This window comes from Tamandua tetradactyla, chromosome 11, assembly GCF_023851605.1.
Source record: "Tamandua tetradactyla isolate mTamTet1 chromosome 11, mTamTet1.pri, whole genome shotgun sequence".
Taxonomy (NCBI): domain Eukaryota; kingdom Metazoa; phylum Chordata; class Mammalia; order Pilosa; family Myrmecophagidae; genus Tamandua; species Tamandua tetradactyla.
The window spans coordinates 20,629,451-20,642,216 of NC_135337.1; the positions used below are offsets into that span (position 1 = coordinate 20,629,451).

The following is a 12,766-nucleotide window of genomic DNA, read 5'->3' on the forward strand; positions in this document are numbered from 1 at the left end:
ATAAACTGGAAAATTATCCTGAATCTTATGGAACAAATTTACCTTTCCTTTACCCAGTCACTGGTTTCATGAATAAGTTGATTACAGATATAGAAAAATGAGGAATATTTTTCACATACAAATTTTAATTCTAATATAAATTGAGTATTCCAAAACAATTCAGTATGGATAGCATAAGCTTTTCAGTATTAATTTTGCTTTACCATTTAATTCAATTCCAAGGACGTCATTTTTGTGAAATTATACTTACAGCGTCCTCTTTCTATTCTTGATTTCTTTTTATTATTATTATTATTTTAAATTTTTGAATGTCCATTCTTATTCTCCTCTCTTTATAGTATCCCCTGGAACCAATTCAATTTGGCAATGACTCATTTTTTAAAAGTTTTAATAGTAATTATACCATTCATAATGAACAAGAGTAGTATTCTAGCTGTAACCTCGTATTATTTCCTGCAGCGTCTGACTTCTTTTTCTAAGAACAATACTGAGGCAATAAACCATATGTTTTCTTCATTAAGGATACATAATGTGATTTTTTTTATTTCATATTCCAACATCTTTTCTCTATAATTGAATCCCTAAGCAATTTCCTATTCAAGATTTATTGCTTGATTTTTATCTAGCTGTCAGAATATAATTTTATAATTAATGCTTGCTGCCTTCACTGATTTCATGGCTTAGACAATTCTTTGTCTGAACCCTCATCATTTAGTAGAGGTGAGGGAAAGTTTCTCTTTTTTTCTTTAAAATCTAGAGTGTACTGCTTTTACATCTTTCTTTTTTCCTTTCTTTTAGACATATCCTTATTTGAAAGAATCATTTTTTATGAGGACAAATTTTTTTTTCTCTGTGTCAATTCATATTACAAATAGTTGTTAGGGATTACTTGCCCATATTACATGTTAAAAAAATAACTTGTGAGAGTAATAATTTAGTTGAGAATTTTTACCTGAATAAGTGTTCTTGACATTAAGATTTAGGCAAGTTATCCATGTCTTTCCCTGCTATATTTATTCACCAACATTCAAAGTCTCTTTACCAGACTCAAGCACTATAATTTGAAGGGCTACTTTTCATTAGATTTTCCTGACTTCTTTTACATAGGCTTTGTTTTTATTGTGATTTAAACAAGAATATTGCCTAAATGTTGAAGTGGCTGAAAGCACATTAAGGCTACTGTGCTATATTTGTCACTTTTCATTGGTGTCATTACTTGACCCAAACATTATAGGAAGAATAAAGAGACCAGATTCTGCTTCTAAAAAAGACATGCTTCCTAAACTTGGCTGTCCAGTCAAATCACCCAGGAATCATTAAAAGTAATACTGATGCTGGGATGTCCTCCATAGATATTCTGATTTCGTCTGTGGTATGACTTGGATATTGGAATTATTAAGAGTTGTCCAAGTCTTCTAAATATGTAGTCAAGGTTAAGACCCAAATGCTTAGAGCAATACCATTTCCATACGCAATCTTCCTGAAAATAACCAAGAAATATAAAAATCCAAAAAACTTCAAGGGTATGAGATTTGATCTTATATATATATATGCAATATACATATGCATATATATGCAATCTTTGGCATTTTGCAATGGTCTTTGTGTAGGTTTTGAAACCAGAAGAAAATAAAAATGTAGGTTGTAAGCTAGGGGATCAGCAAACACTTTATGTAAAGGGTCTGATAAATATTTTAGGCTTGTCAGTCCAAAGAGTCTCTGTCAGACTACTTAAATGCCCTTGTAGCATGAAAGCAGCCATAGAAAATACATAAACAAATGTGCATAACTGTGTTAATTTTCTTCACAAAAACATATATTGGGGCGCTGGCCATGCAGAGCCGACTGGTGGGACTGGCTCCCCTCCCAGGACCAGACAGGCTGGCGGGCTGTCCTGAGGAGGCAGGGAGAGGAGGACTGGGCAAGCCAGGCTATGATGTCACACTTCTGTACTGCCCCCAACGCCATGGAAGAGCACGGAGTCCCACCTGGCTCTCTTGAGGTTCCCGCTGGACCCGCCCAGATGCCAGAAGTGGGTGGAGAATTGTAGTAGAGCAGACTTGGAAGATAAAACACCTGATCAGCTAAATAAACATCGGTTGACTGACAGACACTTTGAGACCTCTATGATGTGCAAAGCTAGTCCATAAGGGACGTTCTGAGATAATGTTATAACAATAATATTTGATCTTACCAGTCATTTGAACAATCCATGTAGTAGACCCAGAAAATGAATAAAAGAATTGAGTGACGATGAAATCAGGACACTGAAACAGAAGAAAAACTGATGAAACTTCTGAACAGGAATAAAAACATAAAGAAACAAACAACAGTAATGCTCAGAACCCAAATGCAGATGAAGCGTGTGAAGAAAAGGATGAAGACGTTTTACCTTTAACCATTGAAGAGAAGAAAAACAAAGAATACCTAAAATATTTTGTATGTTCTTTATGAAGTGCCTCTTTAAATCTTTTATCCATTTAAAATTAGATTTGTGTTTTTGTTGTTGAGTTCTAGGAATTTGCTGTGTATTCTAGACACAACTCTTTTTTCAGTAGATAATTGACAAATATTTTCCTTACAGTCTGTGATTTGTCTCTTATTTCAACCATCTGTTTTGAAAGACAGATATCTTAATTTACTTGAAATTTTGATTCTTATGGGAAAATACAACACACCTCTGGATGGACATGAGGCCGGTGAATTCCCCGAATAGCTCTTTTCTCCTGATAACTTTCAAGCCCTGTTGGAATGCAGAATAAATCCTGGTGAAGGGGTTCTGAAAAAGGGCTTTGAGACAACAGCAGTCAACACCTTGTTTTGTTGAAATATATACCAGAAACAGATGCTACAGATATGCAAGAGATGCTTGGGGAAGAAATGCTCAGGGAAGTGAGAGACTCACACTTCTTGTCCATTATCACTGATGAGGTGATGGACATAGCAGGGGAACAGCACCTGCCTTTGTGGGTGTGTTGTCTCAGCATTCTTGCCTTCTCCAATATTTTTTGTGAACATGTGAGGAGATCTGTGGAGAAGAGCCTGTGATTAGGTATAAATTCTTATGAAGTCTATGACCCCAGATGTTCTACCTTCTCTCAATAGCCTATATAGCAGGCTGAGCATTTGTGCTCTGTAGTGCAGGAACAGATTTTTATTTCATTGTTATCACTGTTGTTCTTCAGAATGTCCTGTCTTTAACGAAAGCCTTTGGGAAAAAATCTCCAGGGGCAAACCTCTGATGTCTTCTTTGCAGCTAGCAGCTTGACTACAGTGCTACAGTCACTAAATGAAGTAATGGAAAATATTGAAGTTTCTCATGGATTTTGGCTTGAGGATGCCACAAATTTGACAACCAAACTTGATATTTACATGAAACTCCCTGGAAAATTCTGCAGAGCTCAGCAAGGTAACTTGGAATCTCAATTAACCTCTGAGAGTTACTTTAAAGAAACCCTAAATTTTCCAACAGTGGAGCAGATTATTCAGGAACTTAAAGATATATTTTCAGAACAGCACGTCAAAGCTGTTAAATGCTTATCTCTGGTACCCTCTGTCATGGGACAGCTCAAATTCAATACATTGGAGGAACACCAAGCTGACACGTACAGAAGTGACGTACCCACTTGCTCTCAGCTGAGCTTCACTGTTGGAGAATCAAATGCAAACACAGAAGGAAAGATATAGAGTTTCTGTCCACCATTTATGAAGCCCTCTAACTACCTGACATCAAGTTTTTTCCTAATGTTTATGCTTTGTTGAAGGTCTCATGTATTCTTTCTGTGATGAAGGTCGAGAATGAACGCTATGAAAATGGATAAAAGCATCTCAAAGCATACCTGAGGAACACTTTGACAGACCAAATGTCAAGTTAACTTGGCTTTGCCTACATAAATTTTGATATAAAACATGGTTTGGATTTAAAGGTGGACACATATCAACTCTATGCAACTAAGTCAGAACTTCCTACAGGTAATTCTGAAACCATTGAAAATACCTAAGAGACTTTTAAAATATGTTTTCATCTTACATTTGGAGGAGACGCTGCAAGGTATATGTAAGCTGCTTAATTGCTATCTTTGCCTCTAGGTCTCCCACTGAATGCATTAGTCATTAATAATCATGTGCCTATTTAAAGGACCATTGCTGAACTCTCATGCTTTGAAGACCCATCTATTCTTCCAGAAGATAGCACTGAAAGTGTGTTTCATTTTTGCATAATTTTTGTTAGTGGTGTTCTGGAATTAATTTAATTAAGTAATTTTAGATATAACATTAATCATCACTATGGATCCAATTGTCAGTCCAGTTATCAGTACTTCAAAGAAATAAATTTGGGGGAGGTGTGGAAAGAAGGAGTGCATTTTATAAAATGTTAAAATGAGGCTCACAACTGACTTTTAACTAGTAGGACTTTGAAGTATGTTGTTAAGAATTTGTATTGAATGGTTAAGGGAATTACTGGAGAATGGCAGAAACTGAGTTTGCCAAGCAAGAATTTCAATATTGACTTTGTCTTTATCAAATGAAACTAAAGGAACAAGTTGCAGTCAAAGTTTGAATGCCTTTTCCACATCTGGTTTTTGCTCTTTTCTTTCTTTTGTTGAGCGTGCACCTTTATAAGCTTTTTAGCAGATATATGTTGAACACTTCTGTTTTGTGGTCAAGACAGAATCAGAAGCCATGAATACTGACAGCTGATTTGTCTGTTTTCCTCTATTTCCATGACTATATCTACTGCCTTACCTTGATTTATCAACAAAATCAGGAAAGCCTACAAAAATAGATGTTTTATGGTTTATCTAGGAATAATACAGAAAATTTTCCTGTTATTTTTGAAGAAAATCAGTTCTGTACAGTTTATTTCAATATAAATAAAATGTGAACTTTGTTTAAAAAAAAAAAACAAAATATACCTTGGGCCAGATTTGGCCTGCAGGCTAAAATTAGCTAATCCTCAATCTAAATTACTATAGATCTTTTGAAAAAGAGTCTTAAGTCAACATATAAATTAAAGGATTACTTTATCTACTACTTCTTTATGAGTCTCTTATCATCTATTCAGTCATTGCTTCTGAAAACAACTACTGCAATTGTTCTTAATTCCTTTATATTCCTATGAGTTTAGCTATTCTTTTGGTCCCATTGTCTTTTGTAAACAGAAACAATATCAAAAATTACAAATGTCAATTGAAGAAAACTAAATTATCTTTCTAACATCTCTGTCCATAATATATGTTATAATTCAGTTAAGCAAAATAAAAAAATGAGATTGTCTTATCACTAAATTCCCTCAGTTTAGGAAACACCAGGGCATATAAATGTGACATCATTCAGTTGGTGACAAAAATAGAAGCGAAAATGCTAGCCATTAAAATTAGCATTTTCTTATATTAAAATTATGCTGCTAGTCTTTACTCGTTTTAAATTTTAACATAATATTTTATTTTAATTCAAATATTATTTTAATTGCTGAAGTCATTTCTAAATAATAAACATTCTTATAGGATCTTTCTTAAAATCAAATAATCATCTATACATCTTTGCCTCTATCTTGAACTTTTTCTTTTAAGAGCAATACTGTGAAATTTTTGTTGCTAAATTGGCATTCAATCAACCAAGCATAGAATTCCAGGACTTGCTGTAATCTTCCATAAATGAAAATATTTATTCTGAAGTAATGTAGTAATTTGAAGCTGTATGGACTCCAGTAAAACTTGTTCTTAAATCTAATTAATTCCTGAGGGTATGAACCCATGTACCCATGTGTGTATAAACACATTGTTGAGGTTAGTTTAGTTAAGATCTGCCCTACAACAATCAGGATGTTTCTTAATTCTATTCCTAGAGTCCTATAAGAGATTAAAATTCAGAGAGAGGGACAGAGAGAAAGCCACAGAAGCAAGAAGCTGAAAGCAGTGAAACCCTGAAGAGAAGGGAGAGACCAGCAGATATCACCATGTGCCTTGTCATTTGGCATAGTTGCAAAAGATTGCAGGCAACCAGTTTTGGAAAGAATGCAAGGTCTTGATGACCTCTTCTTGGCCTCACAACTGTAAATTACCATTGCTTAACCCTACCCATTTGCTGTGAGCAGTCTAGAAAACTAAAACCGGAAGTGATCTGATTTAAATTACAAATATACATACGCATATACACATATGTATGTGTATACAAAATGAAATGCTTCTTTAAGGAGCTTGAGAGCTTTTAATCTTTATTAGAAAGAAAACTTATTTTTGCTTTTAAGTCATGAAATAAAGTTATATTAGTCAAACTCGTTTGATATCTACTTTTCTCATATTACTATAAATACTCTAGCTTTCTTTTGAATAGCATTTGCAGGATATATCTCTTTATATCACATCATGCTACCTTGTACTGTCTTAATACTTAAACTTCTTGTAAGTAGCATGTTTGTCTTTTTCTTTCTCATCTAATCTGATAATCTTTACCTTTTAATTGCAACGTTTATACCATTTAAATTAATTGGATTTTTGATATATTCAAATTTAAGTCTACATGTTGCTATTTATTTTCTATTTTTCTTTTTGTTTATCCCTCATTTCATCTTTTTCTCCCTTCTTTCTATTGATTGAGGATTTTGTGATCTATTTAAAATATATTGCTGATTTTTAACTATCATACTGTCTTCTTAGACTAGTGGTTCCTAACAACTTTCAAATGATAAATTCAAATTAAAAGAAAATGCATTACAAATATGGAGCCAATGAATGGTTAGAACAGATTTCTTATTTGAAGCAGTGCAAGTGAGAGGACACAAAGCAGCATCTTTAAAGTACTAAAAGAAAAAATGTGTACATTAATTTAGAATTCTATGCCCAGCAGAATCTTTCAAAACAAAGTAAAATAAAAACAAATCAGGCATAAATTAGCTAAAAATATTCAACAAAAGTAGACCCACACTGTAAGAAATATTAAAGGAAGACTTTCAGGTAGGAAACAAAAACAAAAACACAAAACTGTAGACAATAAAGAGCACCACAAATTAGAACAAAGTAGATCATTACATAAGATATATTTCTTATTATTTAAAGGTCCTTAAATATAGTTAATTCTTTAATCAAAATGGTAAGATGTAGTGGGGAGCTTACAACATATACAAAAGAACCAAAATATGCGACAAAAAGAGCACAAAGTCCAGAAGGCAAGAAACTGAATGATATTGTCTTGTTCTCAGGTTCTCATACTATATGTAGGTAAGCAAAGTGTAGCCTGAAGGTTAAATTTGTCAATGCTCATTCATTTACGTATACCGTATGGCTATTTTTGAGCTAGAATGACAGAGCAGTTGCAACAGAAACCACACGGTTTGCAAAGCAGAAAATATATTCTGTCTGGTCCTTTACGGAAGACATTTTGCCAATCCTTGATATATTCTGTCCTGCGGTTTATTTTCTTTCAGGAAGAAGGGTAAATCATGTCCCTGTGACTACATATTAGCTAAAAGCAGGAGTTAGCTCATTCTTTTTCAACAATTTGTCTGGGTATCTTACTTCTACATAATTCAGATCCCTACTCTTTTTTTTGTGTGTGTGTGTGTGAAAAGGAAAGTTTTCATGTGTATTTTCATGTCTCTGGGTAACCAAAATTAATTCAGTGGCCTGCTCTACAGAATGCTTTCTCAAGTCTTATTTGTACTTGTGTACTTTATTCTATGCCAAATGTTTTACCACTTGGATTAATCCTTATATCCAAGATAACAGACAATGATGCATTATTTCACAGTACCTTGACTTTTGAGTTTTGTTCAATTGAAATTTGATTCCTGCTTTTTAAAATCTGACTGTTCTGTTAGTTATTTCACTCTATAAAATTGTTTAAATTGATACAAAATGTTCAATTTTTTCTTAGTTTAAACTAAACATGTCTTGTGCATTACTATTAATAATATTATTAATATTTTCTCCTGGTAGTTTTTGGTGTTTCCAAATAATTTAAAGTAACTCTCATAATTCCTGAACTTCTGTTAAGTGGCCCTTATATCTAGAAAGTAATACTATAATTAATTTCTTTTCTCCATCATTTTCTGGACTCATTGCATATGAACACTTAAATTCTGATACTTCCCCAGAATGCTCCATTGGTAATTTTCTCTAAAAGACTAACTACAGCTCTTTTTAATTACTTATCTTTAATTGTCTCTCTAACTTCTGTCACAGCTGTAAAAAGCTGGGAAACAGATAATTATATTTGTTTATATATAAGGGAATATTCTGTGTATATGCTATCATTGAAAATAACTTAGCCTATTACATTGACTGAAGATTTTGACAATTAAACATTAAAGAATCTCAAGACATTTTTTTCTGCTAAAGAGTGCCCCAAAAATAAAATTTTAAAGAACTTTGTATTATAATTAGTAAAATTCTTATTACCTAGTCTATGGAACATATTAGATTTTATGAAACACTGAGATGGATGTGTACAGTCATGAACATTAACTTCAATCAGGAAATGTTAGGATGATTGGCTCAGATCAACTTTTCAACAGTAAAATAGCCAATTATGTTCTGTTGATGCCTACTTTTGAGGCATACTAGTAGTCTGTTTAATTTATTTAATATTCTAATGATATCATTTGGAAATAATATTCTTAAAGGATTTATTTAGAAAATGGGTTTCAACCACCCATCTAAGAGGTCTTAAATATATGTGAGGAGATTTGAGAGGCAATATATTTTGCTAACTCTGGGAAATTTCTGCACAGAGAATTTTACCTTCTAAGAAGCCAAGAATGTCCACTTTGAGAACAAGGTATGAGTAGTTAATATGCCAATGTTTCATCAGGTTTCCATGATCGTGATGACATTCCTCTGAAAATACAAAGTGACATTGTATTTTCATACTTAAAATAAATGGTAGTTGGTAAATTGCCCATACGCTTTTCTCCTCTGGGTTATCTTTGATAATATCTATTAGAAAGGAGCACTGATTTCTTATTTATTGTGGTTTTTAGAGAGATGAACTTTAAAATATGGCAGAAACACTTATAGGTTAACTTCTCCCTTCCATCAGGGGAAGAGAAGTGATGTGTTAGACATATTTGTAGGAGGGATTGAGCATGCTCCTTCTTTTTCTTACATCTTCAGATTTATCTGTTAAAAGGATGAGTGCTGTTGTGTTTTAAATGTAAATGTATTATTACCTTTTAGGAGAGGCCTAAATTTTTTATTTAACTTCAAATATTGGGGCTAGTAGTATGAGTTTTCTTAGTTATACATCAAAGCCACATTCTCCAGTCCAGCTTTTGTATAAAGAAACCCCTGATATTCATTTGACAAATATGGGTGAATGCCTAGCAAAATAGATAATATATTAACCTCATTTGTGGAACTTACATTTTCCTGGAGAGTTACAGACAGTGTGGTAAGCAAATTATATAAGCTAGTACAAGGTGTTTAGATCTGTGAAAATATGGAAAATATGATATGGATGCATAATACATCAAGGCAAGTAAATTGCATTTATGGATAACATGTTCAAGAAAGGCCTTATTAAGAATGTAGCATTTGAGCAAAAACTAGAAGGTAGCATGGAACTTAAGGAAAAGCTTTTCAGGTATAAAAGACAGCAAATAGTAAAGCTGTAAATCAGGATTCTGGTGGGAATTTTGTATTAACAACAAGGTAGTCGTTCTAGTTTATTAGCTGCTGGAATGTGATATACCAAAAACAGAAAGGCTTTTTAAAGGAGGAATTTATTAAGTTGCAAGTTTACAGTTCTAAAGCCTTGAAAATGTCCCAACTAAAGCAAGTCTATAGAAATGTCCAATCTCAGGCATCCAGGGACAGATACTTTGGTTCACAAAGGCTGATGAAGTTCAGGGTTTCTCTCAACTGGAAAGGCACATGGTGAATATGGCAGCCTCTGTTAGCTATCTCTCCTGGCTTCTTCCTTCATGAAGCTCCCCCCAGGAACATTTTCCTTCTTCATCTACAAAGGTCTCTTGTTATGTGGGCTCTCGTGGTTCTCATCATTCTGAAGCTTTCTCCAAAATGCTTCCTCTTTTAAAGGATTCCAGTAAAGTAATCAAGGCCCACCTAGAATGGGTGGAGTCACATATCCCTGTAATCAAAAGTTAATACCCACAATTAGTTGAGCCACATCTCCATGGGAACAATAAAAAGCTCCCAGCCAGCAATATTGAATGAGGATTAAAGGCCATGGCTTCTCTGGGTCCACCACAGATTCAAACCAGCACAGTGGTCAATGTGGCTCTTTGGAGAGAAGTGGGAAAGGGAGATAGAAGAAGAGGTCTGAGAAGCATGGAGAGGGGACCATATAATGTGGTTCCAGGAAGATGATTTTAAGAGCAGTTACTTTCATGCTAAGTAGAACTATGGAGCCATTGGAAGGATGGAATCAAAGAGTGATTTGATCTCACTGCTCTTGAAATGGCTTGCTTTGTTTTAAACTGAAGATAGATAGTAGTAGTACTAAGGTGAAAGCCAGAAAAACAATTAAAGTTTATTAAAATAGTATAGGTTAGAGATGATGGTGTCTTCATCTCCAGGGTAAGATGCAGATGGTAGTGCTGGAAGTGGTCACATTTTCGATATATGTCAATGAACTGCACATGTGGTATAAGAGAGAAGGGTCAAAGAGGCACTAATTACATCTATCTATCTATCTATCTATCTATCTGTCTATCTATCTATCTATCTATCCATCTATCTATCTATCTATCTATCTATCTATCTATCTATGTGTCTATCCAAATCTGTCTGTCTACTTATATACTTACCTATGTCTATGTGTCTATGTGTCTATCATCTATATAGATATATATCTATATTTCTTTTTCTATACACATATTTATGTATGTTTTCTGAGCAACTACAAGGATGTAGCTGCCATTCATTAAGGTTGAGAGGTAACAGTTTTAGTGGGAGAGATAATCAGAAGTTCATTTTTGAGCCAGTTGAGTTTAAAATATCTATTTTGCACCCAAGTAGTACTTCAATATAGGCAGTGGATATCAGAGTTCAGGGAGAAATATGGGTTGCAAATGTAATTTTGGATTTGTAGGCTTATAATATTCTACTAATCATGTCATGAGATTGGATATGATCCCTGTGGAGTATAGACATCCGAGGAATGAGCACTAGGACATGTGGGTATTAAGAGGTTTGGAAAAGAGGAGGAAGCCTCAGAAGTGACTGAGAAAAGTGATCAGTGAGGCAGGAATAAATAAAGAGAATGTGATGTTTCAGAAACAGTGAAAAATTAATTCCAAAAATAAATGGTGGAAGAGTACTTGTTCCTTATCTCCTAATATTTCGCAATGTCCACTGATCTACATCTGGAATTCTGAAAAGCACTTACATACAAGAATCACTGTGATAAAACATTAACAATGATGGAACAAGCATCAGGAAGAAAAGCATTAAAATATGTTAAAGCTTATGAAGACATAAAAAGAATTCCCATTATAAAAAATAATAAATATGGCATAAACCTCATTATTATAGATTGCTATTTTTCCAGAAGCTGTCATTTCAATCACATTTCCCCCACAAATCCTAAGTTAAATAAATAGCATTTCCAAGTGAATAAAAGTGGAAGGAGGATAAGGGCTACATAATTAACCTTAGGAATGTCGACTCAGACAATAAAACAATCAAAAGTAAATAAGTGACCGTTACTAATTTATTCATTTACTTATTCATTCAAATAACATTAATCATTTATTCACTATGTCTCAAGATAATATTTTATGGGAGCAAAGTAGGACTGAGCAGGGGAAGGGGTGCAAGGTAAGGGATAACAGACAAGGTGAACTTTGGGCTATGAATTAAAGTGTGATAAAGGATTTGCCAGGTCAAGACCAAGCCAGTGGGCACAGCAGCTTTGATAGGAATACGCTGACATAGAAAAAGCATGCAGAAAGGAATTTGGGAGTATCTGGCATGTCAGAGAAACAGTAACATCATCAATAGGACAACGCTTAAGGCAAGGTAGGATGATGTTAGAAATGGGTCAGGAAAGCAAATTGTGGTTGCAACATGAAAAGTTTTATATGTGAAGCTAAGCATTTTGGATTTTTATCCTGTAAATTAGGCAAAGATTTTTAAATGGCTAGGTAACATGATCACATTGGTTCTCATGAAGATAACATCAATGGTTCCATAGAATCAATTCATTCAATTGGGAACAGATATCAATCAACCTGGCTGTTTGGCATTATGTAGACAGCATAACTGGTTGATTGATTGAGCACTTCACATTTTCAGCCAGTTGTTTTGACATGTGTATACATAACCTAAAAATAAAAATGATATTTTTAGCATGCCTGATTTAGTCCATAATTCTTTATGGCAGCTCTTTTTAAGAATCATTTCTATCACAGATCTTACAAGTATAAATTTCACATATATAAATAGTAGCTTGCATTTTGATGATGATAAATAATGTCAAGTGCATACATTAGAAAATGGCATTCACAATTAACTAAAATAATTGCATTAAAACTGTTAGAAAATAGAATTACAAGCTGTGTTAAGTGGTGGAGTTAGAAGGACAGAACAAGGATTTCTGAATTGAATTTCACGTCACCATTTGATAATGTGATCTTGAATTTCCTATCTAGTAGCTAATGTGTAATTCATTTATTTTTAACTATAAAATCCTATACATTTTTAAATGATCCATGTTATTAGACATTATAGCAACAAGGATATTACTTTGAATATCAGGGATAAGAAAAAAACATTACAAAAGAAAGTTAGCACAAACTAGCCCT

General features: G+C 33.7%; 2 pseudogenes; both read left to right on the top strand.

The window, feature by feature from the left end:
• Positions 1-1,936: 1,936 nt before the first annotated feature.
• On the top strand, positions 1,937-3,048 carry LOC143649086 (52 kDa repressor of the inhibitor of the protein kinase pseudogene; annotated as a pseudogene).
• Positions 3,049-3,083: 35 nt separating this feature from the next.
• LOC143649087 (52 kDa repressor of the inhibitor of the protein kinase pseudogene) lies at positions 3,084-4,001 on the top strand (annotated as a pseudogene).
• The last annotated feature ends 8,765 nt before the right edge of the window (positions 4,002-12,766 follow it).